The sequence below is a fragment of the Chlamydotis macqueenii genome, chromosome 10, assembly GCF_036417535.1.
Source record: "Chlamydotis macqueenii isolate bChlMac1 chromosome 10, bChlMac1.mat, whole genome shotgun sequence".
Taxonomy (NCBI): domain Eukaryota; kingdom Metazoa; phylum Chordata; class Aves; order Otidiformes; family Otididae; genus Chlamydotis; species Chlamydotis macqueenii.
This window is the reverse complement of record NC_141565.1, coordinates 16,659,460-16,675,117: the sequence shown is the minus strand read 5'-3', so window position 1 is coordinate 16,675,117 and position 15,658 is coordinate 16,659,460. Positions and strand designations below refer to the sequence as shown.

Below are 15,658 nucleotides of genomic sequence, written 5' to 3'. Positions count from 1 at the left end.
CTTTTCAGGTCCCTTAGCAATACATAGCATTCCTGTGGCCTGAATTAGTTAATTCCTAAACTGGTGGGACTGTCAAGAAAACCATGCTTCTGCATTCCCTTCTTTATGTTCCCTTCTGTTGAAGTAAATTAACAAAAAAAGGTCAGTTTGTCAAACTATGGATATTAATATGCTTAGCTGAGACTCATAACACTTGGTGGTCTGGAAATTTTTAAAAGGACACGAAACTAAACATGAGCTGGACAAAATGAGGAAAGGTACTTTTAGTCACTCTGAGCACAGAACACAAACGGACAGATTGAATTTTCCTGGCGTTAGCCACAATAAATACATCCCAGGGCAGGAGGGGTGAGGGAGCAGTGGAACAAGGAGGTATTCTTGACTGATTTTGAAGGTTTTGTTTGTGCCCAGTGGCTTAAGAAATTTGTTCATCCTTCCTTGAAGACTACATTTGTAATGCTGTACCATTGCTGGGGTGAGTCAGAGGTTAAGTTACTGGCCGGATAAATTCCAACAGCACAATTTATGTTCACCTGACCCATGGATCTGTGCAACATATTGACTCAGATGTTAGAGTAAAACAAAGGACTAAAGATCTTTTGCATCTTGCCTTTCACAACTCTTAACATGGCATGGCCCTCCTGTAGGATCTTGGGAAGAATTCTCTCCCTATGGTTTGCAACCCCAAACATTTATTTTTGGCTATTTCTTCCTCACTCAAATTGTTCTTGTTTTCCCTTGATTATTTTCTCTCACAGGCATTTGGAATACCCAGGCAAGGTGAGTTTGCTCTCAGTCACCATACACAGAGGCCATGGTGGTTCACCAGCTTCTTAAATCACAGAAGTACACTGCCTTCTTCAAACACCCTCCTAAAATTCTAAGTCAAGCATCAACAATCATGAAATAGGCTCTACAAAGTACAAGAATGAAAACAGACACATCAGGGCTCTTTTGCTGGCTGGTGTTTGAAACTTCACCATAGCATCTAGTTCACTTCTCAGACATTTTTTCCACTGTCGTTAGGTGTATACACGCTTCTATTTTTTAAATGCAGCTCATATGTTACATATTCACTTCAGTCTGAGAGATGTGGATCACAAAAGGCACAGTGAGAAGACACAGTAACATCCAAGTTTACCCGGAGAACATTTATCCACCAGGCACATTCATATTGTCTCTCAACAGAGCGTATAATGTGTACCATAACATCAGGGAAGGGAATGCTTCAGTGATTTGTAGAGGCACCATGAGCTTTATTCTTCTTCCCATCAATGACAGTTGAGGCCAGAAGTGCCTGACCTGCCACAGAAATTCCTGGGCTTAGTTTTTAATTGCATTTTTTCAGAAACTACGTGTTCTGAAAATAACGGTTAGTACCATTAAATATTCCAAATAAGCATCTCTCCACTGCCTGAAATTCAAAATGAACAGATTAAACACATACCTAGACTTACAACCAAAGTGAAAAAACAATAGAGACCATTGGCGACAAAGCTGTGAATCCAAAACAAAATTCCTACTTGTTACTTTAAAATGAAGTGTTAGCACTCACAGAAAATGTGCGTATATTTCAGAGCACCAAAAAAGGTAAATAAATTGGGGGGGGGGGGGGGGGGGGGAAGGAATAAGCTAAAAAAAGGCATAAAAAATAATCTTGTGGGATACAATTGTGATACAAACACTAGAGACACCCCAAAGAAGAATCACATTCTTCAGAATCTAATTCTACCAAATCCCAGAAGCTTCAGATATTAATTTACCAATCCTGATAAGATTCAATCCCAAAGTTCTCACAGAAGCACCTCTTTTACCAGGATACAGAAATAAATAAGAGCATTTCGGAGGAGAGTTTTGAAGGGAAATACAAATGGGTGATATGTAGGACAGATAACTTGTTTTCCCAGATACCAAATATAAGCTGCCCCCCAAAAAATATCAACTGTTGGTGCAAGAAATCCCTGAGCCAGCTGCATCCACTTAAAGGGGTAAATGTTTGGGATTTGCAGTACCTATTTCTACAGTCATTTTAGTTGGGGGTGCTGGTAGGAACAAGGACTCACCGAAGCGAGGTTGAATGCTTGCCTTTGAATAGCCACCAGCTGTGAGCCTGAAACACAGCAGGGCACCTTTCCCACCTCCCGACTTCCCTGAGGATTTCACATCTGGCCCCAAGGAGAGACAAGATACTGGACTGGATAGAACATGGTCCGATCTCATAAGGCAAAGTCTAACTTGCCTGCTCTGGCTTTCTCCTCTGCCAACCACAGAAATAAATGCTCCATGTGTATTTGGCATCTTAGCAAGGGACTATAAACAGAAACTCCACTGCGCTACCACTGAATATGGAACTTCTCTAAGCAAAACACTGGGAGTTAAATTAGAAGCAATGGAGTTACTCAGCTGGAAAGCTGATGGTAAAACACTGAGAATCTGTAATTCCCCACATTCCTTTGCTACCAAGAAATCATACAGCCCTTTCATAACTAAATGATAAGCCCAGAGGTAGTGCATTTAGCAAACTATTGAAAGGCAATGTTGCTCATTGAACTAGGTCAGCACCTGTGGATATCTAAGGCGTAACAAATAGAGCCTGTCTGGTTATCTCCAGCTACTGTCTGCTAGATGGCACACCACAGTTCAAGCCAACCCAAGGTTCAGAACTAGGAAAAAGCTGCTATGTGCAAGCTACAGTAGGGAAAGGACTTAATGAAGTAAGTTACCACCTGGTGCGATGAAAATAAACCTTTGGTTCCCTTGTTTTATAGTGCTGAAAGAGTAAGTGGAGACACCTATTGCCACCAGGTTGTAGAGGATTTGCAATACAGGACATGGTTGCTTTGACTTCAGAAAGCATCTGCTGATGGCGTCTGGGGTGCACATTAAGACAGAGAAACATTTGCTGCTTCTCTTAAAACATGAAGAATGCAAAGAGCTGTCTTTGGTAGCTTTCTCTACGAAACCTCAAAACATGAATAGCTTTATTAATCTGATTCAAAACTGTAACTAGAAGTGAGGTCTATATGTAAAAGCAGAAGTCATGAATGCGTTTGATGTATTTTAAGTAAGGCACTGAACTGCAGTTGTTATTTACAGATCAAAGAATTTCCAGCAGTGTCCTGAAACAATCTAAGTGAGAAATGCCAAAATCTGATTTCATCCATGTCCATATGTTGCTTTGAACTCTTAATTCACAGAATTGGTCACTATATTGAACTAATTATTAAGCTTAACGCTTGCCAATTTTGATGGCTGTGCTCCCTTATAAAAAGGTCAGTTTTGAAGGGAAGCAGAATGATATATTGGAAGACATGCAGCCTTTATTGAAATCTGGGGAGCAAAAGCATTGAAGATACAAAAAATACACCCTCCCTCCAAAACCCAAACATCATTTTTTTTCTTCTAAATGGTTGCTGAGACACAGATTAGCAAAATAAATAGTTTGTATTAATCAATACATATAAAAATAAAGTGGTTAATTTCTCCTCCCCCACAGGAAAAGTTTCTTTAACAATTAAGTGGAAAATATCTATGCTATCTAAAACTCTAATGAGGACATGTATTGTATGGGGAAGTAAAATTAAAAGAACAATTTCACAGCACAACCCAATACATTTAAATTAAAATACTAATAACAGTTAAAAGAAACACTGAGAAAGTATTTCTGCAAGCAGGAATATATGAGCAAAGTATGTTCTGATATCAGTAAAGACTTTTAAAATTACTTTTTTGCCAGTTAGTTACAGTGGTTGGAAATGACCACAAACATCGGTTTGCCAAAGAAGTGATTTCAGGAATCACACAGCTTAGACTATAATTAAAAAACAATCTTTGGGAAATAGGTTATTACCCGTATTTAGCAGCTAATTTGTTAGTTAATGCCTTAACAAAGCTCTCCTTTGATTGCAGTGGAGGAGGGAACAACTTCAAGAGGATTATTTGCTATTAAGACTTGTACCCAATTGTTGGGAATGCTGATGTGCTCCTGCAATTACAATTGCCTAGCAGTCACCAGGAAGGATAGATGGATTCAGGCTGTGGTGCAGCCAGCAATTCACACATGCAGGGCAGAAATACGGGCTCTGAATTTAAAAAAAAAAAAAAAAAAATCACAGAGAACTCTTGTGTATATCGGCGTTCACTAACTTATTAATCGGACTGTAAGCAGAATGTTCCTTGATGGCAATTACACCTTTTATTTCATTATCACTCACACCAATGTGGTGGTTTTTTTCCCCCCTCTGTATTTTTTAAATTCTATTTCTGAAGGAGCAGTCACGTAACTGCTAGAGTCTCTGGATAGCATTTTCCATCAAGATAATGTGACAGTTCATTTGTTTTTCCTTCTGACAAAAGTGACAACATCAAAGATATTTTCTGTCAAGTTTTATGAATACCATGTTTAAGTCCCATCACTAGAAATAAACATAACAGTAACCTACAAATATATTCCATGTACTGACTACTTATAGTCGACTCAAAGCTACCATCACTTGCTACTATCTCCTATCATAACTACCATCCTGCTGATCAGGGCTGGGAATTAAACACCTCACTAACCTCTGACTAAACTTCAGTCATAAGAAATGTAACCTACAAACTTCCAGGTAACAAGACAGAGGGAAAAAATTCAAACTCACCCATATGTATGAATTGCTTTTCCTGCCAATACTACCTCTTCAGACTCTTATTACCATATCTCAATTGCAAAGACTTTTCTATGGCAAAAGCTGTGAATAAAATATATTTAACAACATAATTGAACCTAAGGCATACTTTCCATGTAAAGGGTGGTTTGGGGAGCTGTAGTTTAGCTGACACAGAACCTCAGGAAGCCTTCAGCTGCAGAGCAAAGCAGAGAGGCTCATTAATCATATTTATCAAGATTGTCTATCCTGGCTTTCACACAGTTACGGGAAATGTGCTATTCTACTTCTGCAACAAGGAGCAAGGCTAAAACAAACTGACCTAACTGCATGGGTCACTTCCAGAAATAGAAAGTATACCAGCAGCACAGCTGTACAGGCCAGAAGGCAAAATGCTGGGAGGGTTGGAGAAAAAGGAGAAAAAAAAAAATCTACCCAAAACTTGCGAGGTATGTAGCCAGTGGCAAAATTGCACTGGGCCAAATTTTGCTTTTATTGGCATTCAGAATATTTAAACCCAGCAAGACAAGTGCCTCATGGTCTTCTTACATTTCATGAGACTCCTAAAATGTTTTCTTGCACTTCAGGATTTCACATCATCAGAAGTAATAATGGAGTAGATAACCTCCTGCTGAGGTACCAGCATATTATTTATTCTGATATGATGGATGTGTCTTTATTTGCTCGTCTCTTTTTAAGTGAAGAGACTGCACAATGTAAAATGCAAACACAGAATACAACGTACTAGCTGTTGTCCCATGGAAAGGTGGGGTAGTGTCCTGGCTCACATTTCCCTCTCCTTTTTGGGGGTTTGTTCTGCCTGAAAGCGCACAGAGAGGCCCCAGTTTACTCACAGAAATTCATTTATATCACATATTGTGCATCACTAGCAGCCTTTAACTGGGAAAGATTTAAGTCTGGGATAGCCAGATCCGCCAGCGTGACCTGAGCGTTGCTGTATCTGCAGCCTGATGCCAGAATGTTCAGGCCAAGGTCTACTTTATTGTAGTTAAACCTGCTGGCTTTGAAAAGTAAAAATACAATTTTCACATATTCCACCAGCACAAAAAAAAAAAAAAAAAAAAAAAGAAACTTTGCAGAGCTTACACTTTATTGGCTTCTATAAAATTAACAGAAAAATAAAAGTCAGATAAGAGCCTGGTTTAATAACACTATTTCCATCTGCAGCATACAAACCAGGCCTGCTTTGCCTACATTTCTATAAAAATAATGAAAATCACGTTACCACCCGTCTCTCCTGCTCCACCCGCCACGTGCGTTTCCAGCTACACAGAAAGTGACAAGAGTTTCTCAAATTAAGGTGCAGGGGGATTACCCTAAATATTATAAAGTTTATTGTACTTTTCTTGAAAACATATAAGCTAAAGAAATGCAGAACCTTGACAAAAACTGATGCTAGAATAAAACTGAAAATAGCTTACTGCATAACCAGTGAAGTCTCAGTGTGGACATTGTAATGTGTCACGATCACACAGCCTCCTTTGTCTTCTTTATGATCACACAGGTATTATTCCACTGGGCAAGAATACATGGGGCATGCTACGGACCTACAGGCCTTATTCAATCAATTCATATCAAATGAAAATCTAGTCAAAGTTAAAAAATAGGAATCCATACAATCATTCCCAAACTAAATCTCACTCAATTCACTCACACAAGTTCGCCCCAGGAAATACAATGGGACTAGTCCCCAAAGTCAAAATTAATAACGTTGCAAATTTTTTGTTTCCTTTACAACTGAGTTGGGAGGCAGGATTAAAGCAAAGTCAACCCCAGGACGCACAGATGAGATCCCTTGGGACAGGCGTTTCGCTGCGCCGCCGCTGCATCAACCACAAGCTCCGCGTGCCCTCTAGCGTGTCGCAGCCTGCAGCACTGCAGCCAGCGTGCCACAGCAGGGAGGGAACTGCAGAAAGGTCACTGGGCTCCAACTTTTTTTTTTTTTTTAAAATAGAAGCAAAAGTTCCCATGCTCAAAATTAAACTTCTTCTCCCTTAACCGGACTACACGTTTACTATAAGGACTGATAGCTAGTGAACTCCCCAGATCCCCCTTTAAACAAGCTAGGAAAGTTTTCATCTATTCCGTGAGCTAAAACCAGCCAAATCTGGCCATGAAAACATTCAGAACCTAGGTATGACTTTCAGTATTTTCTTTTTTTTGGGAGTCACTTCTCCTGTACTCAAAAGAGTGGAATCACTTCTTATTTCCTGCAAGATAATAACAAGCTAGTCTTTCAAAAAAATCAAAGTATGATCTCTATTAAGCACTTCGAAGAACTGTTCTTGCAGCAGACACTCCCAAGTGCCCCTCTAGCTATGCTTCCAAGCATGATTATAACTGTGGTAAATTACATAACCTCCCTGACACAGATCTGGTTTCTTTTTCACACCTTCACCATAACCTCTGGGTTTCAGATTCAACTTTTCAGTTTCATATTTCTCAGTAGATGCCTATTTTTACATATATATTATACATAATGTAAACAAGTAACAGAGCAGGTATTATATGCATATCTGTATATATAAAGATCTAGTGAGATGTCAAGGTTGGGTGGAATTATTTACAGTCAAATGATGGCATGGTTTCAGCAGCAGCAGTGTAGATTAAAATCAGTTTCCTCTCCTCTACATGCTTTAGCTACACCCCTCCAATTCTGCTATGGTACCTACAGATGAAAGATAATGATTGCTAGCGTCTTCAAAAATCTGCACAAGCGGTAACACAAGTGCTAAAGCTCCCACCAAAACCAGTGCTACTGACACGCATGTTACTATGGATATGTGCAGACCTGAATTCTCATATTGAGGAGATGGATGACAGATTCCTAGACTCAACACTAGGATAATTTAAGAGGAGATCTCAACTGCTTGCCTCACCCCACTGCCAGTGGTCTCCTACTTACTTACCCTGTACCAGAACCAGCAGAAGATAGCATGTCAGGCCCTCCTTTGAACTCCAGCTCAAAGCCCACCACTTTGTGCTACTTTGATTTAAACCACAGAGGTGCTAAACTCCTAGCAGAATGGAAATTCTCTCAAACAAATCACTACAGCTCACATGTCAGTGCCCTCAGACCTCCCTCTTGCTGAACTATTTCAACAGACTACAGAATATGAGAACAGTCTTTCGGAAAACATCATATTTCTGATAAAAGAGAAAGTAAGATGACAGCCACCACTCCATTTGCGGCTGGAGACTCGCAAGTGCTAAGGCTCTCGGTCACTGCCAAGCTCAAGGGCAAGCAAAAAGCAGACAGCCTGGGCTCCTGGTCCCACGCCAGCCCTGCTCCCCAGAACTCTCACCATGCCCTCAGGTCCTGAAGTGCATCTTCTCTTGACCACAGCAGACACTTGGCCTTTTGTGTTAAAGCAGAACTGCTAGTTGAGATAATATCATACAAGGAATTTTGGGAAAAAGCTTTTGATCTTAGATTGCTGATTCTTTCAACTGTGCTTCTGGTTTTTAGCATATATAGAGGAACTAGGTAATAGGAGCCCAAGCATGAAAACCAGATCATTGCTATTAATACTGACAGCAGTGTGATTCTGCTGGTGGAAGTCTTCCACTGTAAAAACCATGGTTTGGTCTACTTCGGGCAAGAATTTCATCCTTGAAAGACAGTCCTGTGCTTTTAGAAAATTGCTAAATTGCTTGTTGTTCCAGATGAATCACACACATTTATAGGACTAGTTGCTTCAGAGAGTCCAAGACCCTTGACAAAGTACTATGAAAAACAACCCTGTATTTTACATGTACATGCATCTGTATGTCTCTTTGTGCAGTTTTTATATAAACAGACACACCACACATCTTTTTAGGGTTAGAGAATTACCCACTTCAGCACAGACATACAGAAATCGCTTTACCCACAAATTAAACATGGTCTTTACCAGACACAGCCTGGCAACTCTTCAGCCATCAGCAGGATTACTCTACAAGTTAGTAAACGAGGAAATCTTGTCTCCCAGTGAGCACTACAGAAAGAATTTAGACAGACAAAATACAGTTGTCCATAGTGGAATGTAGCTGTGGAATTAAAGCTAAAAGCCACCACTCAGCCAAAAATTCCACAAATTTTTGTTCTGATTCTTTCTTTTTGCTTTTAAACTGTCACAAGTGTTATGGCTGGCAAACTTTACAGAAGTAGGCACAACTGTTCCATCCCATTAGACGTGTAGTGGCTCCCCTTGACTTCACGGTCATGCTCTCAGGCTGAAGATTCAAAGTTACTAACTCTAATATCCTTAGTTTGCCTTGGAAAGCTTTAAGGATGTTACTCATCCAATGACACTACCAGACAGCTTTTTTTTTTTAAAAAAAAATTAATATCCCTTATAATCACTTTTATTTACTACTTTTATTATTTTAAGCCTTTTATCCTTTTACAACGAGGACTCTACCTCTTGGTGCCTGCCCTCCCTCTTGTTACAGTCTCATCTTCTCATCAGGGAAAGGGATGCTTTTTGTATGTTCTCCTTCATGAGGGATTTGCAACCGTTTCCTGATCCTTTGTAACAGATAATTTTATTTAAGTAGGGAAACAGCAGAGAAATTCACATTCTCCACTGGAGGTATCTTGTCAAGTGTGCTCTTCAAACTATTGTGAAACACGTAAAAATCAAAGCAACTAAATAATATAGTTCTTAGCTTATTTAAAATTAAAGCAAATAAACAAAAAAGCCCCAAAGAAAGAAAAAATACATCCCAGCATAAAGAAAACCAGAACAAAGTTAGGCATTTTCTTGTTCCCAACTTGTTCTTACCCACAGTGCTGCTGCTGACCCACAAAACACATTCCTGCACCGCGAATGCTGCAGAAAACATCACTTGCAAAAATGCTTTAGTAAGCTGCTTAGAGAATGTATGGAAATAGTATCTCTATTTCAAGCATGCGGTAGAATACACTTCCTGCAAGACTCTGCTTGCATACACATTCATTTGGAAAGAATCTGCATTATCAAATCACATCAGCCATTTTTAGTGCACATAGTTTTCAAAGCATTTTTTCTGTTCAAAGACCCTAGATGCAAGGTTGGAGTTTTCAAAATACAGAACCATTCTGTATGCATGAAATTATTTTCATCTGAAGATATCCATTGATGTCAGATGCAGTAATTGTATGCTCCATCGGTAAACTGCAAATGAATGGCAGCAGGGATGCTTGCATTCTGTTTTTAACCAGTATATATGCAAACTGCATTTCGCCTGAAAACGAGAGCGCATTCAACTGCAAAATCTGAAATCATTGCACATGTGTGGAGAAAAAAAAAAAACAACCAACCAAACAAGTCACCCCAAACTTTATAACAAGGAATTTGCTTTAGGTCTCTGTCCACCACGGCCAGTTTATTTGGCATTCAGGCGTATCTGGTAAATTAGAGAAAGCAGGGTTATTTTGTGGTCTGTAGAAGTCATTTATAAGTGCTTTTTGAGATCTTCATTTTCATTTCCAAATAGTGCTCCAGCATCTGCAGGGAGAAGGTAATGAGCATAACCTAAAAAAGCAAATGACAGTTATTTCTTTTGTTCATTTATCAGGTAATAAGCTAGGATGTGCCTGAGCCCTTATCCCAGAGCATGGAGTTGTCTCCTGCTCTAACCCCACAAGAATTACCTTTAACCCTTACGTAGCTTCCAAAATGAAAATCCCTTTACTACAGATATCTAGAAGGATACAAGTGTACCAGAGAACTGAAAAAAGTCCAAGTGATAGGCTTTCCAAAAGAGAGTAGTGTTGGTGGGAGAAGAGGACAGGGGGAAGCAGGGACTAATTTTTCAACTTTCCTCCCATTAATCATGTCACATAACTTCTGTACAATTTTCCACATGGCAGGGACTAGCCAGTTGATCCATTTTACAGTTCTTAGACCTTTCATAAGACTGTTGTTTTTCTATATGGAAACATCCAAGCCAAAGAAATGCTGGTTGCTTAGTGAAAGACAAAAATCCCAGTGCTACAGATCCTGCCTGGCAAATTCCTGGTTAAACCTAACCTAGCTAGAACTGCACAATAAAATAAGGCTAGTCTAGTTTTCCACAAGGTAACAAAAGACAGATACTGCACATATTTCATTAAGGAGGATGTTTATTTTTCCAAATATTGTATTAAGATAGGCCTGTTTGCTTATTTCTATCGGCATCTGCTCTGTAATACACAGAGAATGATAGAAGATCAAAGTTTTAATTGTGCAAGTAAAAGAATGTATTAATAACATTCTTTCTGTCCTACAGCAACAGAGATAAACTTAAAAAACCCCTCTAATAGCTAGGAGAACAGGATATTTATATAAAGATGTCCTAACAAAAGAAAAGCATGCAAAACTACCTTCAATGGATAAACAAACTAGGCTCCCTGTTTGCAGACTGTTCCCTGTTGAGCTGAGCCCTTGAAGATCCCCTCCTTCCCTCAGTCAACAGCATTTCAACATATGTCAGCTGGGTTTCGCTTTTTTATACACATCCTTCTCACTATCCTTTGTTCACTGACCCTTTACATTTAGGAAAACGCAGTAGGTGTGCCCTTAAGGCCCATTTTGCTGCCAGTTGCTTTAGATTCCCTCTCCCAGGTAGTAAGTTAAGGGGGGTAGGAGGGGGGGTGGTTGGTCTTTTTTCTGCCAGCTCCTGCACAGGCTGCACTGCCTGTCCTCTGCATCCCTCTTGATACCCACATTGCAACAGGACGCTAGTTCTGCTGCATACATGAAACAGTACCTCCTCCTCCTCCTCAGGAGACAGTACTTACTTCTTGGCTTTCTGAGACTGGGAAAAGCCTGAATTTGTTGCCTGTTTGTCACACTGCTGTTGCTCATTAATGGAAGAGCATACTTTGAACTTGCTGTCCTCCTCCTCCCCAAAATGAATATGGCATGGAGTGTTCTCTCCCTCCCAAGACAACACTTTATCCACTTAGGGTTCTGACTTGTGTACATGGAAGAAAAAAAAACAAAACAAAACAAAAAACACAAACCAACTAAAAAACAACAAAACAAAACCAAGAAAAAACAACCCACAACTGTACTAACTTCAAAAAACGAGGGCTCCCAGAGGTGATGACCAGGCTATCTCACAGATTAACAGCATGCTGTACCAGAGTGGGCTTGATTTACCAGTAGTTTTCTTTCAAACTCAGAGCCCTAAAATGAGTTCTGAAACACCACTGTCAAGTAAAGCATTATTACCACCTCTGCCTGAATGGAGGCCCCCACAAGCGAAGAGCCTGAATTGTTTCAGAAAAGCCTACGAGGCAACACAGAGGACAGCAGGCTCACTCAGAGCTACCTGCACAGCAAAGATTGACGCTTGCGAGCAATTCTCAGTCTCAAGTCACCTCTGAATTATGAAGACCTAGTAGTTCTTCATCCTCTTTAAGAAAGAGTTTAATATTCATTTTAGCTCCTTTTGAATCTACTTCTGGGCTAGCGCCCAGTTCATCTGCAGCATTTTTTAAAGTGACAAATTAGATTAAAACCCCACAGAACGCCCACTCAGTTCTTCCAAACGAGGGTAACTGATGACAGACAGGACACCACAGCTACCCATGGCACTGCTTGTGCAAAGCTGCAACCTGCACGCAGAGAGCAAAGTAACTCACCGTACAGTGAGCTATCGCATACAGGGAAACTGGACAAGGCACTTCCTTTTCTTTTGTGTTGTCCTCCCATTTTAACAACATCCTTTAAGACATCTGCTAGAGTTCTGTAACATTAATGGAAATGGAAGAGCTCCAACGGGAACTCAGGGGTTTCTCTCTTTTTCCCATGAACTGAACATTATGGAATTTTAACAGATGTTCTACTTGGTCATAGTTAATAAAATGAATTATGCAGGAATTAAAAATCTGGCTCCATTTGCTTATATAAGATCTCAGCAGCAAAACTACATTCCCATTCAGAAATTCTAGAGGATTCACAGTGGATTTATAGTCTGCTCCTGCCTTGTTATAAGATGGCAGGAGATGTTATACATGCACTTGTTTCTGTTGTGGAAAACATGAATAAATTTACCTGTTCATTGACTCCTTTTAGTAGCATGATCCAGTTTCCACACCGGTGCACACTGGTACTCTACAGCTACAGGAAAGGATGATTCTTACTTGGATTTGCTTTGGAAATGACATCATGGGAATTTCACATCGTTTCACAGCCTTTGATTCCTGACATGTATTCAAATGTCTCATTCAGCAACCAAATAACCATACTGACACTTTCTGGTTTATCACAAAAGCTTTCTTGGAGCACGGATGCCTCTTTCAGGCTACTAGTGCCAACAGAATGATGCACTGTACCTCACTTCCCTTTTGATTTTGTGATTAGTTCAGCGTAACTAACATCAAAGGAAGAGGTAAAAACCAAAATATAATGGACATGTGAAGAAAGAGACACCAAAAAGGAGGCAGGTGAAAAAGTAACAGCCAAAACTTCCAAGCACTGAGGTTCACTCGAAGTTATTTCCCAAAGCATTACATATTTAACTATCTGCTTTCCCTTCTAATATTCATCTGTACAGAAAGTATTCTGAGAAGAAGATAAAGTGAAAGGATGAGAATCAAAAATTAAGGATGAAAAAAATCAAGAATTAAGGATGAAACTACCACCTTGCACCAGAACAGAAGCTGCACAGTAGCTAATGAAAATTACATGGAGCAGAATAAGGCTGTCTTGAAAAGACCTACTATGCTTAGTAAAAAGATGAGGTTTCAACATTACACTCCCTTTATAAACCATTAGACTTATTTTCACTCAAGTCCAACCAGCTGGCAAGCAGATCTCTGTCCAGGCACAGAAATGTGCTTTTTGTAATACGCAAAATTTTATCCCGATGAAACAACTAAAATTAACCTCTTAAATTCTGGCTCAATAATTTTGCCAGTGCAAGAGTATCACCATCTGAAAAGAATCAATATTCCCAGTCTCTTCCAATTATTATTTTTTTAAATGAAAAAACATGCATTGAAGCTCCTCTATCCAAAAATCTCACTCCACTGTAGCTAAAGAAATTTGTGTAAATAACGAATCAAAGCACGTAAACAAACTCTGCAAGTATAAAAGTCAGCTGGAATTAAATACCAGTCTTTATATGCTATGCAGCTACTCAAATGTGTCCAATAATGAATGAATATAGATTTTTACCTGAAAATAAAGACTTTACCTAAAGGAAGAAGTGTACTTAAAGAGAAGGGAAAATACCAAGATTAAATATCAGGCTTACAACAGTCCCAGCTGAAGGTTCAATACGCTGTTCTTACTCCAGTGGACATTGCTTTATAATATTTAGTGTCATAAAATGCAACAGTCTCAACAGTGTTAAATTCAAAGATTTTTTTTAGACATCACCTATGATTTGTTTCATTTTGAAGAGAAAGCACATTTCATTTAGTAATCATTTATTTCTCATTCTATTGGACAGATTCTCCCAAAAAGCAATACTTCAACTGAAATCAGTTCTGAAAGATCTTTTATGAATATACATAATGGAGAGAACCCCCATCAAATTTCCAACAAAGTGCTGACATTCTGAGTAAACAAAGTTATCTCAGCAGGGTCACATACTATGCCATGAATATGGTCTGCAAATTAATTACCACCCTGACATACGTCAAAACAAATTTTAAGAAGAATAGCACCCAGTAGTAACCATGTGTTTTATCTACCTGTTAGTATGCAAAATCTGTATTCAATGGGATCTAAATTTATTCATTTATTCAGAACCCCTCAGAGAAATCAAAATTATTCGTTGGCCTTTTTTGCCCGTCTCTAAATGAAATCTGAGTGAATAACATGTGTTTAGTGAGCCAGAAAATAAGTACAGGACAAAGCTATGGTGGGGTTTACGTTTCAGAAAAGCAGGTGGCATCTCTGCACAAATAAATAATTTTTTTAAACACTCAAAACTGCTGAAGTAGACAGTAGCACATTGTCATTCACCAACATTTTAAGGTACACTAAATTAGGTATTTCTTATTTTAGGTAATATCCATCTGTATTCCATATTTTAACAAGATCTGGCTGATATAACTGTACTAAAAACAGTTTTCAGCATGAACAAAAGGCTTTTAAAAGCAGAACTATTTAATGAAGGCTTAAAAAGCTTCTTCAACTGGCTTTATCATCAATGGGAAACGCAGACAACAGATCTGATCCTGTGTTTAAAAAAAGAAGCAATGATCCAAACCTAGTTTACTCAGTTGAGTTATCTAAAGAAAGGACAAACCCACACATACCACACTGAACACAGCAAGTAAAGAACCCTCCTTGGACAATCGCTGTCATGTTTATCGCTGTTGCCTGTCACAGGCATCAAGTCTCATCTCTTTCTTTGAGGTACTCATGGTGCAACTCTGCTTTGTCAAAAGATCACTTCCTAGGATTTGATTCTGAAAATTTTAGATTGGGAGTTCATTAGTACATTTTTCTGTTTCTTTTATCATCTGCCTTGAGTTCACACAGCATGTCAAACACTTCCATGACACTAATCCTGTAATTCACAACACGTTTATGAAAAAATTTTAGTTTATTTTCTGCCAAGCAGGCCAAAATATTTTTAGCTCCAGTTTTTTTCCACCAGTGAAGTACTTCTGATTTAGAGTTAAGTAATGTCATATCACATTTGATATGAAGGGTAATGACCAAATACATTTTAAAAAAAAAAAAGAAAAAGAGCGAGTGTATAATCTCGGCTATAAACAGATGACAGATAATCTCCTGGCATCTGTTGACAAATATATATAAAGCAAGCCTAAATCTGCCTGGGCCAAACTTGGCCTGATGCCACCAGTTCACCATTGTCGGCATACATACTTCACATGATGCAATCAGAAGACTTGAGAAAATTTTCAGTAGTTTACTTTATGGTTTTCATCATGTTAACATATACATTTCCATCCTTCTATGGTTTAGCAGCAAGAGAACTGAGAGACAGGATAGTAGCTGACTTTCTGCATGTATCACAGGTTATCTTAGTGCACATTATCAGTATTCTATCTAAATTAC

At 39.0% G+C, this 15,658-nt stretch overlaps 1 protein-coding gene across 3 annotated transcripts in view; it reads right to left on the bottom strand.

Annotated features, from left to right (window-relative positions):
- SLC25A26 (solute carrier family 25 member 26) overlaps positions 1 to 15,658 on the bottom strand; it is an 83,488-nt gene that overhangs the window by 48,041 nt on the left and 19,789 nt on the right. The window lies entirely within an intron of this gene.